Source organism: Pleurodeles waltl, chromosome 4_2 (assembly GCF_031143425.1).
Source record: "Pleurodeles waltl isolate 20211129_DDA chromosome 4_2, aPleWal1.hap1.20221129, whole genome shotgun sequence".
Taxonomy (NCBI): domain Eukaryota; kingdom Metazoa; phylum Chordata; class Amphibia; order Caudata; family Salamandridae; genus Pleurodeles; species Pleurodeles waltl.
The window spans coordinates 23,867,734-23,878,522 of NC_090443.1; positions in this window are offsets into that span (position 1 = coordinate 23,867,734).

A 10,789-nucleotide genomic window follows, 5' to 3' on the forward strand; every position below is an offset into this window, starting at 1 on the left:
TCAACGCAGTGGGACAGCATCCAAGAACACAGGATGACATCGGAAAGAGGTGGAACGACCTACGGGGGAAGGTGTGTTCCGTGCTCTCAAGACACCAGATTGCAGTTCAGAGGACTGGCGGCGGACCCCCTCCTCCTCCCCCACATCTAAAAACATAGGAGGAGCAGGTCTTGGCTATACTGCATCCTGAGGGCCTTGCAGGAGTAGCTGGAGGAATGGACTCTGGTAAGTCAAATCTTAACTATTACATCCCCCACCCTACCTGCATGCTATCACATACCCCCACCCTCACCCTCACCCCCATCACTCCAACACCTCACATATGTCCCACTATCACAAACCACCCATCCCAACACCAAGCCCTGCATGCAACACCAAAGTATGGACACCCATCACCAAAGCATGTCCACTACACATACCCACACAGATCCCCACCCAAATATCACACAAGCTCCTAGACTAGAATGTAAGCACTGGGGTACAGGGTCACCCACCCATTGCACACAATGGCACAAACAGATACAATAATCATGCCTTTACAACCCTGCAGGATCCCTACCCAACGTCACCGGACAGGAGGTTCCAGACATGTCCAGTGCCCCCGCAGAAGAGGCCCACAGTGATGACAGCAGCTCTGTCCAACTGGATCTTGATGACCAGCCCGGGCCATCTGGGACCTCGGGACAGTCGGTTCCCCACACACTGGCACATGCCACCACAGAGCCTCCCCCCTCAGGATACACCTGCACAGCTCCCACCCATCGGGCCCATACCTCTGTCCACAGGACATGTCAAGCAGCACTGTGTCCACCACTACAGGGAACCCAGGCAAACCCACAAACCCAAGAACATCATGGACCTGGGGGCAGTGGCAGTGGGCACATGGTTCAAGGGGTCAGAGGCACAGGAAAACAGGGGAACTGGGTGGACTGCTGTGCAACAGGGGGAGGACAGGCCCAGGGAACCCACTCTCCACGAGGCCCTCTCCAACATCAAGGAGACAATGGCAACAGTACTGACCAAGTTTCAGGAGACCCAGCGGCTGCAGGAGGAACACTATCTGGGGATCAGGGAGGAACTCAAATCTATCAGCACCGCCCTGGTCACCATTGTAGGGGTGCTGAAGGACCTTGTCAACACCAGGAGGGACACTGTGGCACAACAAGGGGCCCCTGACACTAGCCTCGATGATGAACTGCCCACCACCTCCGCCGGCGCTAGTGGACAGGAGGCACCACCACAGGACCACGATACCAGCACCCCACCCCCTGCAGATGGAGAATCACCCGCAAATGGTCCCTGATATCTAGGACAAAGACAGAGAACAATGCCAAAACCCCCGCCAAGAAATGAGACCACCCTGAATGTCATCCTTCTGTCCCACTTCGTCACCCTGTCCATCCTTAAACTGCCCTAGCTCCACTTTCTATGCCCCTTTGGACAATACACCTGTGAGACATGGACATTCCTCCACCATCACCCCGACCATTTTCCAACCCCCTCCACTAATTTGCACTTAAATAAACACCCTTGAATCACAAAACAATCTGGAGTCAGTCTGTGCTTTCACAAATGTGTATTTGCAATAACTGAGGAAAATAGCAATGTCCATTGTATTGTCAACATCCCTATGTCACACAGCTCTAGTCCATGAGGTAACATAGCAGAGGTCACACAGTGGGACCCACATCTGTGAAATGGAAAGGCAAAGTGACAGGTCAGGGTCCATACACTGGGTGAAAGTGACAGACATATGATAGGTCTAACAAATGCATGAGATGTAGGAGGCAGTGATGTCTTCTTACCTGTGTCTCACTGGAAGTATTGCTGGATCATGTTGTTTCTGTTGTCTATATCCTCTTCTTCTGCCTCCTCTTCTTCACTGTCCACAGGCTCCACAGCTGCCACAAGACCTCCTTCTGGACCTTCCTCCTGCAGAAAAGGCACCTGTCATCGCAAAGCCAAGTTGTGCAACATACAGCAGGCCACGATGATCTGGCACACCTTCTTTGGTGAGTAGTAGAGAGAACCACCTGTCATATGGAGACACCGGAACCTGGCCTTTAGGAGGCCGAAGGTTCTTTCTATAATCCTCTTAGTTCGCCCATGTGCCTCATTCTAGAGTTCCTCTGCCCTTGTCCTGGGATTTCTCACTGGGGTCAGTAGCCATGACAGGCTGGGGTACCCAGAGTCACCTGCAAATGTCGAGGGACAACTGACACACACTAACCCTTAGGGACAACCCCAGACAACTATTCACAGGGTATAGTATAGGGTCCTTGTCCTCACCTATTAGCCACACAAGGTGCCTCTGGAGTTGCCTCATCACATAAGGGATGCTGCTATTCCTCAGAATGCAAGCGTCATGCACTGAGCCAGGAAACTTGGCATTTACTTGGGAGATGTACTGGTCGGCCAAACACACCATCTGCACATCATTGAATATCAGCTCTTCCTGTTTCTGTACACCTGTTCACTCCTGCGGGTGGGTACCAAGGCCACATGTGCCCCATCATTGGCACCTATGATGTTGAGGATATGTCCCAGGGCATAGAAGTCACCTTTCACTGTGGGCAAATCCTCCACCTGAGGGAAAACGATGTAGCTGCGCATGTGTTTCAGCAGGGCAGACAACACTCTAGACAACACATTTGAGAACATAGGGTGGGACATCCCTGATGCAATGGCCACTGTTGTTTGAAAATACCCACTTGCCAGGAAATGGAGTACTAACAGGACCTGCACTAGAGGGGGGATTCCTGTGGGATGGCGGATTGCTGACATCAGGTCTGGCTCCAACTGGGCACATAGTTCCTGGATTGTGGCACGATCAAGTCTATAGGTGACTTTTACGTGTCTCTCTTCCATTGTCGACAGGTCCACCAGCGGTCTGTATACCGGAGGATGCCACCATCTCCTCACCTGCCCCAGCGGACGTGCCCTATGGACGAGAACAGCGAGCACAGAGTCAGCCAACACTGAGGTATTACTACACGTCATTAGTAAACATTTGTAAATCCACAATGTGCCTGTCTCTGTGTGTATGCAAGGCCTAGATATGTGTGAGGCATTCAAAAATAATGCCATGTGGCCCCCTGAAATGGCGGCTGCCTGACCTGTAACGTGGGACAAGAAGATATGAGGCGCAATCCTGCATTGGTTAACATTGGGCCTTATGGGTCCCAGGAGCCAATGACGATGTACACCGGCGGTGACGGTACGCACCGCTGCGGACGTGACCGCCATTTTCTCTCTGTTCACTCACTTGATACCTGACCTTCGACAGGAGAGGACCTACACTGCAAGTGCTGCTGTGACCTGTGTCTGGAAGCGACAATGGCTCATGTGTCTGGGGAAAGGGCCCCTGCCTTCACTTCAGAGGAGTTGGAGAAACTGGTGGATGGGGTCCTCCCCTCCCCAGTACACGCTACTCTACGGTCCTCCAGACAAACAGGTGAGTACACTTTGAGCATGCTGTATGGGCAATGCCTGTTTGAAGTGGTGTGGATGGAAAGATGCGTGGGGGGGACTGAGGCCTGCATGAGCGGACGGTGAGTGTATGTGCGTCAGGGTAAGGGTGGGAACATGGGACAATGACTGTGACGGTCCAGACGGTTAAAGTTTTAAATTTTCCCCTGTACTATTCCTCTAGGTCAGCGCCCACCAGAAGAAGGATATTTGGCGTGCCATCGCCAAGGATGTCCGGACCCTGGGAGTCCACCACATGCGGAGCACCCACTGCCGTAAAAGATGGGAGGATATTCACCGCTGGAGGCCCAGCTGGGGATGTCCTATCGCACCATGACCCCCCTGATGTTCCAGATCCTGGCGGTGGCCTATCCGGAGTTGGATGGGCGCTTGAGGGCATCACAGCAGCCACAAGGGGGTGAGTACCGTCACATCCATCTGACTCTGCGCGCATTAGGAGGTGTCTGGTTGGGGGAGGTGGGCAGTGGGTTACCCTAGGCCAGGGCAAGCTTTGTAGGCAAGGACCCTTTGTGAGGCAGGCTATGTGGCACCCCAACCCCACCAGTGGTAAGAGCCATCTACACCTAGTCAGGCTCCTGTAACTTCCATGTGTGCAGCAATCGGGCATAGGCCTTGTACCCCATGTCCCTGTGATTAATTAGGGAAATCTAAGTGCATGGCGTAGTGCAGAGGGCTGCTGTGTCTGTAGTGTCTGCCAACTGTAGCGGTATTGCATGCACTGAACATGTCTTTCTTCTTTCTTCCACCCCCCTTTTTGTGGTCTCCCTGTTCTTTTGTGCATTAGCGTCATCAGGCGGAGGAGCAGTGCCACCGGAGCAGGAGGGAGCTGCATCCCACATGGCCCTGGAGGGCTAGACAATGGAGTCTGAAGTCACCAGTGGGACGGAGGGCAAGGGAGCTCCACGGCGGGGACAGGAGCAGAGACCAGCGACACCGACTCCTCCTCTAAAGGAAGCTCCCTTGCGGTGGCAGGCCCCTCTGTGCCCACCGCATCTACAGGTACAGCCGCCAACCCCCTACCAGCACCGCCCTCCCAGCAGCCCCTCAGCGTGTGTCCCGTGGCCGCTCACCCAGGAGGGTGGGCATCTCCTTCGCCCCAGGCACCTCAGCCCCTGCCCCAGTCAGCCCTGCTGCCCTCAGTGAGGAGGCCATTGACCTCCTGAGGTCCCTCACTGTTGGGCAGTCTACCATTCTGAATGCCATCCAGGGTGTAGAGAGGCAGTTGCAACAAACAAATACATACCTGGAGGGCATTCATTCTGGCCAGGCAGCCCAACAGAGAGCATTTCAGGCTCTGGCCTCAGCACTGATGGCAGCCATTGTCCCTGTGTCCCCCCCCTCCAACTTCCTCCACCCAGACCCAATCCCCTGTACCTCAGCCTATCCCAAGCACACCATCAGACCAGCATGCACACACATCAACACACAAGGGTGGCTCAGGCAAACATAAGCACCACACATCCCACAGGCACTCACACAAGCATCATACCCATGCACACATACCAACATCCACTGCCTCCACTGTGTCCCCCCCCACGTCTCCCTCCTCCCTCCCTGTCACGTCTCCACTTACACCTGCATGCACTACATCCTCAGCCACTACCTCCATCACCAGCACGCCCATCACCACACACCGCTCACGTGCACTCACCACCCCCACTACCATTCACACATCCCCTGTGTCCTCTCCCAGTGTGTCTGTGAGCCCTCCTCCCAAAGTACACAAATGCAGTCACACACCCACCCAACAGCCATCCACCTCACAACAGCCTCCAGCCCATGCACCTTCACCCAAAGTCAGCAAACGTACACCTCCTACATCCCCACTACCTCTTCCTCCACTCCCAAACCCCATCCATCTACCCGTCCCACTGTGTCTAAAAAGCTTTTCCTATCAAATGTTGACCTCTTCCCTACACCTCCCCCCGTCCATACCCTAGGGCCCCGCCTTTCCAGGTCCCAACCCAGCACCTCAGCCACCACATCACCGGGCACAGTGGTGCCAGCAATAGCGGGATTCTGGAGTGCGCCAAGCAACAGGGCTGCCAGTGTCCCAAGGAGCGAGGGCAAGGACATTCCCCCACCTCCAAAACAGAAAAAGTTGCCCACATCCCAGAGGGAGAAGGCGAAAACACCTGCCACCAAGGGCTCAGGCAAGACAAAAGTTGAAAGTGGCAAGACAGCTGCGCCACCATCCAAGGTGGGGAAGGGTTTGAAAATCAAAGACAGGTCCATGTCTACGCCAACCTGCACGGCGGACAAGACCGCCACCTGCACCGCCGCCACAGACACCGCCGCCAGCACCCCAGACACTGAGCCCTTCACCAGCACCGCAGACACTGTGCCCTTCACCAGCACAGCAGTCAGTGAGTGTAGGAGGCTGGCCTGTCTTGTAGTGGGTACCAAGGGGTACTTACACTCTGTGCCAGGTCCAGTTATCCCTTATTAGTGTAAAAGGGGTGTTTCTAGCAGCTTAGGCTGATAGAAGGTAGCTATGGAAGAGCAGCTTAGGCTGAACTAGGAGACATGTAAAGCTCCTACTATACCACTGGTGTCATATGCACAATATCATAAGATAACAATACACAGATATACTAAAAATAAAGGTACTTTATTTTTATGACAATATGCCAAAAGTATCTCAGTGAGTACCCTCAGTATGAGGATAAGTTATATACACAAGATATATGTACACAATACTAAAATTATGCAGTAATAGCAAAAGGAAGTAATGCAAGCAGTGTAAAGCTACAATAGATTGCAATAGGAGCACATAGGTATAGGGACAACACAAACCATATACTCCAAAAGTGGAATGCGAACCACGAATGGACCCCAAACCTATGTGAGCTTGTAGAGGGTCGCTGGGACTGTAAGAAAACAGTGAGGGTTAGAAAAATAGCCCACCCCAAGACCCTGTAAGGTAGGTGTAAACTGCACCTACAACCCCCAGAGAGCACAGAAGTCGTGATAGGGACAGTGGATTTCTGGACATGAGTACCTGTACGACAAGGGGACCAAGTCCAAGAGTCGCGACAGTGTCAAGAGGGGGCAGGAGCCCAGGAAATGCCAGCTGAGGGTGCAAGGAAGCTGCCACCGGATGGAAGAAGCTTGGTGTTTTGCAAGAACGAAGAGGACTAGGAACTTCCCCTTTGGAGGATGGATGTCCCACGTCGTGAAGAAGCTTGCAGAGGTGTTCCCATGCAGAAAGACCGCAAACAAGCCTTGCTAGCTGCAAGGGTCGCAGTAAGGGTTTTTGGATGCTGCTGTGGCCCAGGAGGGACCAGGATGTCGCCACTTGGATGAGGAGACAGAGGGGACGGCCAGCAAGTCAGGGAGCCCTCACAGAAGCAGGCAGCACCCGCAGACGTACCTGAACAGGCACTTAGAAGAAAAGTGAACCGGAGTCCACACAAAAGGGAGTCCCACGACGCCGGAGGACAACTCAGAAGGTTGTGCACTGCAGGTTGGAGTGTCGGGGACCCAGGCTTGGCTGCGCACAAAGGAAATCCTGGAAGAGTGCACAAGAGCTGGAGCAGCTGCAAATCACACAGTACCCAGCAATGCAGTCTAGTGTGGGGAGGCCAGGACTTACCTCCACCAAACTTGGACTGAAGGGTCACTGGACTGTGGGAGTCACTTGGACAGAGCTGCTGAGTTCCAGGGACCACGCTCGTCGTGGTGAGAGGGGACCCAGAGGACCGGTGATGCAGTCTTTTGTTGCCTGCGGTTGCAGGGGGAAGATTCCGTCGACCCACGGGAGATTTCTTCAGAGCTCCTGGTGCAGAAAGGAGGCAGGCTACCCCCAGAGCATGCACCACCAGGAAACAGTCGAGAAAGCCGGCAGGATGAAGCGATACAAGGTTGCAGTAGTCGTCTTTGCTACTTTGTTGCGGTTTTGCAGGCGTCCTGAGCAGTCAGCGGTCGATCCTTTGCCAGAAGGTGAAGAGGGAGATACAGAGGAACTCTGGTGAGCTCTTGCATTCGGTATCTCAAGAATTCTCCAAAGCAGAGACCCTAAATAGCCAGAAAAAGGAGGTTTGGCTACCTAGGAAGGAGGATTGGCTACTAAGGGAGGTTAGAGCCTATCAGAAGGAGTCTCTGACGTCACCTGCTGGCACTGGCCACTCAGAGCAGTCCAGTGTGCCAGCAACACCTCTGTTTCCAAGATGGCAGAGGTCTGGGGCACACTGGAGGAGCTCTGGGCACCTCCCCTGGGAGGTGCAGGTCAGGGGAGTGGTCCCTCCCCTTTCCTTTGTCCAGTTTTGCGCCAGAGCAGGGCTGGGGGATCCCTAAACCGGTGTAGGCTGGCTTATGCAGAGATGGGCAGCATCTGTGCCCATCAAAGCATTTCCAGAGGCTGGGGGAGGCTACTCCTCCCCAGCCATCATACCTATTTCCAAAGGGAGAGGGTGTCACACCGTCTCTCTGAGGAAATCCTTTGTTCTGCCTTCCTGGGCCAGGGCTGCCAGGAAGGGCAGAAACCTGTCTGAGGGGTTGGCAGCAGCAGCTGCAGTGGAGACCCCAGAAAGGCAGTTTGGCAGTACCCGGGTTCTGTGCTAGAGACCCGGGGGATCTTAGACATGTTACATGGCCATGTTCGGAGTTACCATTGTGACGCTATACATAGGTAGTGACCTATGTATAGTGCACGCGTGTAATGGTGTCCCCGCACTCACAAAGTCAGGGGAATTTGCCCTGGACAATGTGGGGGCACCTTGGCTAGTGCCAGGGTGCCCACACACTAAGTAACTTTGCACCCAACCTTCACCAGGTGAAGGTTAGACATATAGGTGACTTATAAGTTACTTAAGTGCAGTGGTAAATGGCTGTGAAATAACGTGGACGTTATTTCACTCAGGCTGCACTGGCAGGCCTGTGTAATATTTGTCAGATCTCCCTATGGGTGGCAAAAGAAATGCTGCAGCCCATAGGGATCGCCTGGAACCCCAATACCCTGGGTACCGCAGTACCATATACTAGGGAATTATATGGGTGTTCCAGTATGCCAATGTGAATTGGTGAAATTGGTCACTAGCCTGTTAGTGACAATTTGGAAAGCAGAGAGAGCATAACCACTGAGGTTCTGGTTAGTAGAGCCTCAGTGAGACAGTTAGGCATCACACAGGGAACAAATACATATAGGCCACAAACTTATGAGCACTGGGGTCCTGGCTAGCAGGATCCCAGTGACACATAACAACCACACTTACAAGATAGGGTTTTCACTATGAACACTGGGCCCGGGCTAGCAGGATCCCAGTGAGACAGTGAAAACACCCTGACATATACTCACAAACAGGCAAAAAGTATGGGTAACAAGGCTAGAAAGAGGCTACTTTCTCACAGTGAGCCCGCCACCAGCACCGCCGCTACTGACACCGCCGTCAGCACCGCAGTCAGTGAGCCTGCCACCAGCACCACCACTACTGACACCGCCGCCAGCACTGCAGTCAGTGAGCCCGCCGCAAGCACTGCCGCTACTGACACCGCCGCCAGCACCCCAGACACTGAGCCCTTCATCAGGACCGCAGACACTGTGCCCTTCACCACCACCGCAGTCAGTGAGCCTGCCACCAGCACCACCACTACTGACACCGCCGCCAGCACTGCAGTCAGTGAGCCTGCCGCAAGCACCGCTGCTACTGACACCCCGCCAGCACCGCCAGCAGCCCCGCAACATCCTGAGCCAGTGGCACCACTGCAGACATGGCTGCCATCCCCAGTGTTCAGTCGTGCAAGGCTGGTGGTTAGTTCCAGGGGCCTGGGCAGCTTGCATGTTGCACCACCGTCAGTGGAGTGTCACATCCACTACCTCAGTCCTTGGCAGGATGAAGCACTCTGGGCACAAAGCCCCCTCCAGGACCAGTGGAGTATCACATACACTACCTCAGTCCTTGGCAGGATGAAGCACTCTGGGCACAAAGCCCCCTCCAGAACCAGTGGAGATTGACATCCACTACCTCAGTCCTTGGCAGGATGAAGCACTCTGGGCACAAAGCCCCCTCCAGAACCAGTGGAGACTGTTATCCACTTGAGAGACTGTGGCTTTGCACTCCCCAGGATAAAGCAGTGGGCAACCCACTCACTGGAGAGACTTGAGAGTCTGTGGCTTTGCACTCCCCAGGATAAAGCAGTGGGCAAACCACCCACTGGAGAGACTTGAGAGACTGTGGCTTTGCACTCCCCAGGATAAAGCAGTGGGCAACCCACCCACTGGAGAGACTTGGGAGACTGTGGCTTTGCACTCCCCAGGAGAAAGCAGAGGGCAACCCACCCACTGGAGAGACTTGAGAGACTGTGGCTTTTCCCTCCCCAGGATACATCAATGGGCATGGAGCCCCCTCGTGGAGCTGGCGTCGTGCACTCATCCGGCTGAGGTGCCCCCCTTCCCTTCCCCATGAGGTGCCTGTTTCATTTCGAACTGATGCCCCAGCAGTGTTCTCTCCGTTTCGAGTCTGGTATCGAGTATGGGCCTCGCCCTTGCATTTTGGGCCCAGTGGTCCACGGACTATGAATGGTGCACTACACGGACTTTAATAGTTGGTGTACATAATTGTTTATACTGTATTTAAAGTTTTGACTAATGGATTTTTATTGATCATTACATTCATTTCCTTTTGTCATTGCGTTCTTCCAGGAGGGCTTGGGGGGTGTAAATGTAATGTTGCAGCATGTGTATGTTGTTGTGGGTGAGGGTGAGGGTGGGGGCGTTGCGTGTTGCATGTGTGTGTCACTCTCTTTTCCCTCCCACCTCCCCTGTGTTGTAGATGTAGTACTCACCGTGGTCGTCGCCGCAGTCTTTCGTGCTCCTGGTAGAGGAGCAGGAATACTATTGCAGGGAGTATTTGGAGTTCTGGCTCCATGGAGTCCTGGTTCCTCGTGGGTTGTGTAGAGGTGAGTGTTTCCCCTTCCAAGTCCTGTTTCCGCCGTGTTTTTGTTCACGTTGAATCTGCCCCGGAAAAGGTGGCGGATTGGCCTTTCATAATAGTGTGGGCAGTACATTGTCTTCCGCCTGTCTGTTGGCGGTGACCGCCGCTGTGTTTGTTTCTACCGCCATGGCGGTCTGAGTGTTAAAGTGGCTGTCTATGTTGACGGTTTCCGCCATGGTCTTGATTCCATTTTTTTTACCGCCGGCCTGTTGGCGGTCTTACCGCCGCTTTAACACCGACCGCCAGGGTTGTAATGAGGGCCCATATGTAGCTTCACAATGGTAACTCAGAATATGGCCATGTAACATGTCTAAGATCATGGAATTGTCCCCCATTCCAAATCTGGTATTGAGGAGCCAATTCCATGC